The sequence below is a fragment of the Apodemus sylvaticus genome, chromosome 1 (genome assembly GCF_947179515.1).
Source record: "Apodemus sylvaticus chromosome 1, mApoSyl1.1, whole genome shotgun sequence".
Classification (NCBI taxonomy): Eukaryota; Metazoa; Chordata; class Mammalia; order Rodentia; family Muridae; genus Apodemus; species Apodemus sylvaticus.
Genome location: NC_067472.1, coordinates 197980643 through 197987713, shown reverse-complemented (window position 1 = coordinate 197987713; position 7071 = coordinate 197980643). Strand labels below are relative to the sequence as shown.

Here is a 7071-nt window from a genome sequence, read left to right as displayed (position 1 = left end):
GTTTCTCTGTGTAGCCCTGGCTGTCTTGGAACTCACTCTGTAGACCAGGCTGGCCTCAAATGGAGAAATCTGCCCTCCTCAGTGTACCAAGTGCAGGGCTTAAAGGCATCCCCAACCACTGCCCAGCATAGACATTTAAATAAATAACTCTCTCTCTCTCTCTATCTCTCCCTCTCCCTCTCCCTCTCTCCTTCTCTCTCTCTCTCTCTCTCTCTCTCTCTCTCTCTCTCTCTCACACACACACACACACACACACTCACACAAACACAGTAGATTCCCTTAAATCCAACTGCACTAGAACTTACCATGGTACATAGAGTAGGATACATTTGTTATACTCAGTGTTTGATAATTTCTAAGTAAGCCATAGGACCAGGTAGTGATGGCTCAAGCCTTTAATCCCAGCACTTGGGAGGCAGAGACAGGTGGATTTCTGAGTTCTAGGCCAGCTTGGTCTTCAGACTGAGTTCCAGGACAGCCAGGGCTACACAGACAAACCCTCTCTCAAAAAAAAAATGAAAAAGAAAAGAGGGCTGGTAAGATCGTGTAGGTCTTGCGGCAAAGCCTGATGATCAGTTACCATAAGTAAGCCCCATAAAACAGAAGGTTCCCCAATGTAAACTTTGGTGGCAAAAAGAAGGTAAAGAAGCACCTGGACATGGAGTTCCACGTGGCTTGAATGCACTGTCACAGCAAAAAGTAAGACAAGGTAACATTTTATTTATATGGAAACTACACATCTAGAAGAAATGTCAAGGATTCACACACATATGATTTAATACTATTTTGCTTAATACTCATGAGAGTAATTAAGCATCAGTTGCCACTCTTGTAGGGGAACTGACTTTAGTCCCAGGCACACAGAAATTGGCTCACAACTGCCTATAATACTGTCCTGTGGGATCCTATACTCCACTCTCCTGCCAAGTACCAGGTATGTTCATGCATGGATTGAGGCATTACATGTGACTTAGTCAGTGTTTCTATTCCTGCACAGATATCATGACCAAGAAGTAAGCTAGGGAGGAAAGGATTTATTCAGCTTATACTTCCACATTGCTGTTGCTCACCAAAGGAAGTCAGGGATGGAATTCAAGTAGGTCAGGAAACAGGACCTGATGCAGAGGCCATGGGGCCATGTTACTTATTGGCTTGCTTCCCCAAGCTTACTCAGCCTGCTCTCTTGTAGATCCCAAGAATACCAGCCCAAAGATGGTACCACCCACAACCAGCCCTCTTCCCTTGATCACTAATTGAGAAAATACCCCACAGCTGAATCTCATGGAAGCATTTCCCCAACTGAAGCTCCTTTCTCTGTGAAAGAATGTGTCAAGTTCACACACTAACCCATCTAGTACAACATGTAAAAATAAAGTGAGGCTGGGCATCATAACATAGCCTTTTAATCCCACTACCTGCAAGGCAAATGGATGAGGATCTCCATTTGTGGAAGGCAGTCTTGTTTACATAAGCACTTCCAGGAGAGTTAGAACTACATACAAAGGCCCTATGTTAAGAAATCAAAAATAATGCCAGGAGGTGGTGGCACATGCCTTCAATCCCAGCACTTGGGAGCCAGAGGCAGAGAGATTTCTTAATTCAAGCCTGGTCTAGAGATTGATTGCCAGGACAGCCAGTGTTACACAGAGAAACCCTGTCTCAAAAAACAACAAAAGCAAAAATTCCAAAATAAAATAAGATGAATAAATCTTTGTAATTGAAAAACAAAACAACTGTCATTGTACTAGCTGTTCTGCCAAGAGTAATTATAAAAATTCCTTTCAGAAAATAATTGACACTATTTTACCTACAATCTGATTTAATACTACCTAATGAATATTCACTTTGTGTGACATCATCACTCTTCATATCACTGGCTATTCTGGAATAGTCTCAAACTCACTTGAGTTTGACTCTACCTCCAAATACTGAGGTAAAGGCATGTAACACCACTCCTGGACTAATTTTGCTAAACAGGCTTTGGGAACAAAGAACAGGCTGCCCTGGAGATTAGAATCCTTCCATCATAATTCCTGGCATTAAAAGTTAGCCTTTCCAGCCTGATGGAGGTGGTGCACTCCTTTATTCCTAAAACTTGGAAGGCAGAGGCAGGCAGATTTCTCAGTTCCAGGCCAATCTGGTCTAAAGACTGAGTTCCAGGACAGCCAGTGCTACACAGAGAAAAACTGTCTCAAAAAACAACAACAACAAAAGTGAGCCCTACCACACCCAACTTAATTCATTTTCTACAAGTTCATTTGCATTTTATTCAGTTTTCTGTGAGTGTGCATGTCTCATGTGTGGGGGTCCCTGTGCCTCAAAAAGGGATTCAGAGCCCCTGCATCTGGAGTTAAGGCATATATGGGATTCCAGACCAATTAGGAACCAAATTCCAAGAGTCAAGATCAACAAGCAATCTTTTCTTTTGTTGTAAATGTAGGTGTTTACATGCATATGTGTCAGTAATAAGTAAGCATGCCTGGAAATCTACAGACAGAAGGAAGACTAAGACTCCAAAGAAATACCATTCCCAATTGATGGTTCTGAGTCACCTAGTGGAGGCGGTGAAATAAACCAGGCTTCCTGATAAAGCAACTATTGCTCTGACTCACTGAGCCATCACTGCATCCCCACAATAAGTAACCCTCAGTTAAATCCAGCTCTAGTCCCAGAATGCTTAGAGTTTTGATATTTTGCAATAGTATGTAATAGAAGAGATCACATTAAATTAAATTCAAGTAAGATATGGTGATGCACTCCTTAAGCCCAACACTTGGAACACCAAAGCAGTTAGATCTCTGTGAGTTCCAGACCAGCCTTGACTACAGAGTAAGTCAGAGGACTACCATGGCTGTTACAAAAAGAAACTGTCTCAAATAAAGGAGAAAAATCAAACTGTACTCAAGAAAGCACTTTTATTTAAAGAAAAAATACACTGCACATTCATTATGAAAAGAAACAGAGTAACAGACTCATTTGGCACACACCAATAAAATCAGCACAGTGGATGCTGGAGAAGAATGTCAAAGAGGGGGACGAGCCCTCTTGGGAGCTCTCAGAGACTCCGTGGCCACCAAAGACCACACACACACACACACACACACACACACACACACACACACACACACACAGGGTTTGAACTTAGGCCCTCATAATATATGTAGCATATGTACACCTCAGACTTCATGTGGGTCTTCCAATAACGAGAGAGGAAGTTATTGGCTGTCTCTGGAGCCATTCCTCTACCTAGGCTGCCTTGACTGGCCTCAGCAGGATAGGATGCACCTGATCCTGCAGAGACTTGATGCATTAGCTTTGAGGTAGACACATGGGGGAACCCTATGAGAGAAAGTGTATAGAAGAGGGACTGTGAGGAGGAGTTGAGGGGGAAGTAGTGTTCAGAACATAAGATGGATATATTCATTAATGGGAAACACTGCCTAGACAAAGATGAATGAGAAACTGAGGCAATGGCCAATCAATTGTCAGCACAAATTGTAAACCGTTCTATGGGCAAGAACCAATCCCTAAAACTATTAATGATACTCTGTTATATTTGTAAATAGGAACCTTGCAAACTATGCTATAATCATTGTTATACTCCTGGGGAACTGGCTAGCCCAATTGTAATCCAATGCCTCTCATTCAGCAACCAATAAGAATAAATTCCATTAAAAATAAAAAAAGGAAACTGGTGGTTAACCTAAAATACTACCTCCTTTTGGGCCTTGGGCAGCTTGGATATATAACAGGGCTTCACATAAGAGACTTTCATTAAGGGCAGTGGTGCTGCACGTCTTTAATCCCAGCACTTGGGAAGCAGAGGCAGGTAGATTTCTGAGTTCGAGGCCACCCTGTCTAATGAGTGATGTCCAGGACAGCCAGGGCTGCACAGAGAAACCCTATCTTATAAAACCAAGAGAGAGAGAGAGAGAGAGAGAGAGAGAGAGAGAGAGAGAGAGACAGAGAGAGAGACAGAGAGAGAGAGACAGAGAGAGACAGAGAGAGACAGAGACAGCGACACAGAGACAGAGAGAGAGAGTCAGACAGAGAGGGACTTTCATTGGTCTGAGCAATGGAGATTGATTCTGTGTCTGAAACCTTACTTGAGCTAGGAGGAGAAAAGATGTGATGTTCTTCCCATGTGGAATATATGTGTTCTGAGTCTGGAGACATGTGCTTTGGATTCATGGAAAGTGAGAACTGAGAACAAACTGTCCCTGGGACAAGATATCCTCAAAGGCAGAGGTTAGCAGAAAGACATGGCAACTTGGAGTGGGAGTCAACCACAGGAATCCTGGCCTTGTATCTTCATTTATGCCATACTCTTTTTCTTCTGCTTCCTTTGCTTCCTAGACCTTGTATTCGTTAGGTAGATCTCACAGGCTTCATCAGTTTTGAAGAAGATGGCCATCTGTTCTAGGGAATTACTAAAGGGGCTAGGTTCAGGAAGAGGGTTCATAACTGATGGGATCTGACAGAGGGAAAGGTAGATTCTGAGTTTTGGGTAATATTTGAAGGTCTGTGTCAAGGAGGAAAGTTTAAACTCGAGGGTCTCTCATAGAGAGAATCTGGATTGGCTGACACATCAAGTCAGCAAGGAACATTGGAATGGCCAGACCTATCACTAGATAGGTGCTCTGTTTTCCTGGGAAGTTCTCTACATGTCTGACTCTGATGCTCCTCGATATGCGGCTTTTGCTGAAACACACTTGTTCCAAGGACTGACCAATGAGGGAGGAGTTGGATTCCTGATGTGGGTATTTCCTCGATGGCCTAAACTGAGGAGGAGAGCTGATATCCTAATGTCTCTGGTGCACAGAATCACTACTGGTAGCAGAAACAGGAACTTTACCACCTTTGGGGTAGGGAGGCCTATAGTGAGGTCCACTTCCAGTCTTCCCAAGCAGTTGTTGACCCTTCTTCTGAATTTCTCTGGCTCATCTATTCTTGAAATACATTTGGATTTAAAAAGGAAATGTTATACTCAATAGCTTTTTGAGTCTCTTCTTTACATAGAGAATAATTAGGTAATATCTAAATTATCATTTCAATCCTAACATTATGTAACTTTAGCTAGGTTGGCAAGGTTGTAGAAAGTTTCCCTAGTCATCTTAATTTGTTCCATTTTCTGACTCCTTCTTGTAAACAAAAACGGCAAGGATACTTTATCCTGATTTTTTTCTTTCTTAATGAGTTAATCTCCTATTCTATTATAGTATGTGATACTATCTATCATAATAAATGTAAAAAAAAGTTAAAAAATATTAGGGGAAAATTTTATCTAATGTGTTGGGTGAAGAACTATAGGTCAGTGGGACATATGCCATAGTGACTAGAATGTAAATGGATAATATAATTAATAAAATAATTTTCAGGAACGATTTCTCCTTTTATTTAATGAGAACATAATCTAACAATGAAGAATGAATACTTAACAGTTGCTTTGAAACAACCCCTCTATATAAACAACAGTGGTACACAACGTCTACAGATAGGCCTGGTTAATTCCCACAAATACTGACATGAAGGGTGTACATAACACACTTCTTCATGACTATAAATGTCTGGAATGGTCAAGGAGCTGAGAGATGTAACTTGGATTTGGGGTGTAATCCAGAGTAAGTCAGTCCTTGGATTTGTCAAAGTCAGCAAGGATTCTTTGCCAGAGTTCCTCTGCAGATGGACCTGAACCTTGAACCTCCTCTGGGCAATGGGTGGCAGCATGTAGGACATCTGTAGATTCAGTCACTGCTAGATCAGTGTGGGCTTCAACTGCTCCTGATTGACCAGAATCCCAAGCTGTAATGGGAGCATGTCCAACAAGCAGATCTTCTTGCTGACTACACCTGTCTGCATCACTGGCCTGATAATGATGCAGAGAAGATTCCTGGATGCAGTTGAGTTTGGTAATGGAATCCTCACCAAATGTGCCTGAACACATGGGCTCTCCATCCTCAGCAGCAACAAGAGGTATGGAACCAGGAAAGTGAGTTGATTCAAAAACAGCTTTAGAACTTCCATTGGTCTCTGGCAGAGCTTCTGTAATATTCTGGAGAGTCATCCGCTTGTACTGAGCTCGGCTGTTCTTAAACCAGATCTGGAAAAGAAAGAGGACATCAGAAGAATGCCTGTTGTCCCCTAACAGGACCACAAGGTGAAGATTTTGGATAAAAGGTGTTTGTATAGCAATGATTCACATGTCAGAAACAAAGAAGCAGGAAACTCAGCATGACTAAGATATTATAATAAGGTAGATTGTGTATGACCAGACAACATAAGACTGGGGAGATTGAGCCAGTGTGTCCTGTATTTTAGCAGGAGCTCTGATGATTAGGTTTCTGAGACCCTGCATGGAACCAATGCTATTCTATATTGCTACCAGGTTGATAAAAATTTGGGTCCCAGCATTTGATTCAAAAATATCCACCACCTAAAACTGTCATCACTGCCCTAAGCATTTTAGAACAAAATTAAAGTTCCTGATGGGTAAGTGTAGATTTTTGCTGTTGGATTGAGGGAAAAGAGAGAGGCAGACCTTGATGTCCAGCGCTGTCACACCAACTAACTCTGCCAGCTCCACACATTGATCTTGGTTTGGGTACTGACACTTCTCAAAATGTTCTTGCAGCAGGTGCTTTTGTTTTTTGGAGTACACAATGCGTTCCTTCTGCACTTTCTTGAAGTCACAGGGCCAGATTGATGGTCACCATATTTCTCTGACAGTACCACAGATCCTATGAGAACATGGAAACAAGATTTCACTTATATATCTGATAACTTGGATGCCCTGAGGGTTTTTTTTAAAGTTGGTAAACCTGGGCCCAGTACAGGATCTAGTTGCATTTGGATACCTGATTTTCTTGACGGTCCTTGGAACTCTTGCTGAAGTAGGTCCCTTTCAGGGACTGAAAGACTGGATTGCATTGGACTTGTTGGGGTCAATATGGGACTGTGATGCATTTGAAAGGGTAAGTTCCTTGCAGTCTCTTGAAGCCTTTGTGGTCTGGTTTCTATGGGTGCACTTGAAGGCATTTGGAATTTTGGACACTAGGAGGGATCTTCGGCCAT

The 7071-nt window shown here is 42.1% G+C and overlaps 1 pseudogene; it reads right to left on the bottom strand.

Annotated features, from left to right (window-relative positions):
* Positions 1 to 4802: 4802 nt before the first annotated feature.
* On the bottom strand, positions 4803 to 7071 carry LOC127670066 (homeobox protein DLX-4-like; annotated as a pseudogene).